The sequence below is a fragment of the Ammospiza nelsoni genome, chromosome 35 (assembly GCF_027579445.1).
Source record: "Ammospiza nelsoni isolate bAmmNel1 chromosome 35, bAmmNel1.pri, whole genome shotgun sequence".
In the NCBI taxonomy this organism is placed as follows: Eukaryota; Metazoa; Chordata; class Aves; order Passeriformes; family Passerellidae; genus Ammospiza; species Ammospiza nelsoni.
In genome coordinates, this window is record NC_080667.1 from 2196948 (window position 1) to 2199896 (window position 2949).

The following is a 2949-nucleotide window of genomic DNA, read 5'->3' on the forward strand; positions in this document are numbered from 1 at the left end:
GAATTTTCGGGAATTTGGGGCTGATTTGGGGTGAATTTCGGGGGAATTTTGGGGTGAATTTCGGGGGAATTTTTGGGAATTTTGGGGTGAATTTCGGGGGAATTTTCGGGAATTTTGGGTTGAATTTTGAGGGAATTTTCGGGAATTTTGGGGTGAATTTCGGGGGAATTTTCGGGAATTTTGGGGTAAGCTTTCGAGATTTTGGAGCCATTTTGGGGGAATTATTTGGAATTTTGGGGCCGTTGTTTTTGTGAGTTCTCAGGAATTTTGTGGGGAATTTTCTGGAACTTTCCTTGACCCCTCCCCCCGCTCTTTGCTCCTCCCGCTCCCCTCCCCCACCATCGCCCGCGTGGCCCTGGGGGCGCTCGAGCCCGACCTGGCCCCGCCCCCTCCGCCCCTCCCCCACCAGGGGCGGGGCCACCGCGGCCCCTCCCCCACAGCGAGAGCAGAGAGGAGGCGGGAAACGCTGAGGGTGTGAGCAGGGAACTGGGATGGACTGGGAGCAAACTGGGAGGGACTGGGATGGACTGGGATAAACTGGGAATAAACTGGGATGGGACTGGGAGGGACTGGAATGGACTGGGATAAACTGGGAGGGACTGGGATATACTGGGATGGACTGGAATGGACTGGGAATAAACTGGGATCGACTGGGATAGACTGGGATATACTGGGACGGACTGGGAGAGACTGGGAATAAACTGGGACAGACTGGGATATACTGGGATAAACTGGGATGGACTGGGAGGGACTGGGAACAAACTGGGAGGGACTGGGAGGGACTGGGAACAAACTGGGAGGGACTGGGAGTGATACTGGGAGCCAAACTGGGATGGACTGGGAGGGGATTGGGAGTGAAACTGGGAGCACTGGGAGCGAACTGGGAGCATTGGGAGGGGACTGGGAGTGAGACTGGGCAAACTGGGAACACTGGGATCAAACTGGGAGGGACTGGGAACAAACTGGGATGGACTGGGAGGGACTGGGACCAGTTTGGGCCAAACTGGGATGAACTGGGAGGGATTGGGGGGAACTGGGATGAACTGGTCAGGGCGAGGAGCGGGACTGGGCAAACTGGGAACACTGGGAGGGACTGGGAGTGATACTGGGAGCCAAACTGGGCTGAACTGGGAGGGGATTGGGAGTGAAACTGGGAACACTGGGAGCGAACTGGGAGCATTGGGAGCCAAACTGGGATGGACTGGGATATACTGGGAGGGACTGGGAGGGACTGGGCGGGGATTGGGAGTGAAACTGGGAACACTGGGAGGGACTGTGGGCGGTACTGGGATGAACTGGGAACGCTGGGAGCAATACTGGGATGAACTGGGAGGGGACTGGGAGGGACTGGGAACACTGGGACCTGTACTGGGAGGCACTGGGACCAGTTTGGGTCAAACTGGGAATGCTGGGATGGAACTGGGAGTGAGACTGGGCAAACTGGGAGCACTGGGACAGAGTGGGAGGGGATTGAGAAGGGACTGGGAGGGAACTGGGATCAAACTGGGAACACTGGGATCAAACTGGGAGGGACTGGGATCAAACTGGGATTGAACTGGGATCAAACTGGGAGGGACTGGGACCAAACTGGGAGGGACTGGGGGCTCAGTGGGGGAGCTGTGGGGGCGTGTTCCTCTCTGGCCCCGCCCCCTTTCCCCTTACAGGAAAAGGGGGCGTGTCCATGTCTGACCCTGCCCCTCCCTCCCTCAGCCAATGGGAAGCCCTGGGAGCGTTGGGGGCGGGATCAGTGGTGATGGGGGATGGGTTACTGTGAAGGGGGCGTGTCCGTGTCTGACCCCGCCTCCTTTGTCCCCTCCGCCAATGGGAAACCCTGCGCTCAATGGGGGCGGGGCCAATGGTTACAGGGGGCGTGTCCATTACTGACCCCGCCCTTTCCCACTCAGCGAATGGGAGGCCCTGGGAGCATTGTGGGCGGGGCCAATGGTTATTGGGGGGGATGGGTTGCTGTAAAAGGGGGCGTGTCTCTAACCCCGCCCCTTTCTCCTCTCAGCCAGTGGGAACCCCTGGGGGCATTGGGGGGCGGGGCCAATGGTTATATTAAAAGGGGGCGTGTCTTTCTCTAACCCTGTCCTCTCTCTCCCCTCAGCCAATGGGAGGCCCGGGGAGCAATGGGGGCGGGGTCAACATGTAAGGGGCAGGGTCAGTGTGTGAGGGGGCGTGTCTGTGTGTAACCCCACCCCTCTCTCCCCTCAGCCAATGGGAGGCCCGGGGAGCAATGGGGGCGGGGTCAGTGTGTAAAGGGGCGTGTCTGTGTCTAACCCCGCCCCTCTCTCCCCCCAGCCAATGGGAGGCGCCCTGTGCCCGCTCGCTCCGGGGCGGGGCCTCCTCGTTCCTGGAGCTCCTGGGGTTGGTGCTGGAAACCATCGAGAGCTTCGGGCCGGGGGAGGGGCTGCAGGGCCCAGACCCCGCCCACAACATGGCCGCCAACTCTGCCCCGCCCACATCGGAGTAAAACCCCTCCCCCACCCATCAAAGAGCCTCGGTTTCGGTTTCTTGGGGTGGGGGAGGGGGAAAATGAGGCCACGCCCACTCACAGCCCCTCCCCCACCGAGTAACGGCCTCAGCTTGGTTTGATTGGGGGGGATGAGATGAGGCCACGCCCACACTCATGGCCCCTCCCCCACCCATAAATGGCCGCGGGTTGGTTGGATTGGGGGGGGGAGGAGGAAAAAGAGGCCACGCCCATCTCTCATGGCCCCTCCCCCACCCCAACGTGGCCTCGGTTTGGTTTGATTGGGGCGGGGAGAGGGGAAGTGAGGCCACGCCCCCTCCCGTGGCCCCTCCCCCACTTGTCACCCCTCCCATACTCACAGCCCCTCCCCCTTAAGCCCCTCCCATTTTGCCCCTCCCCCACTTTGACACGGCCCCTCCCCCACTCTTTGCTCCTCCCCCTTTAAGCCCCTCCCCCTTTAAGCCCCTCCCCCTCAG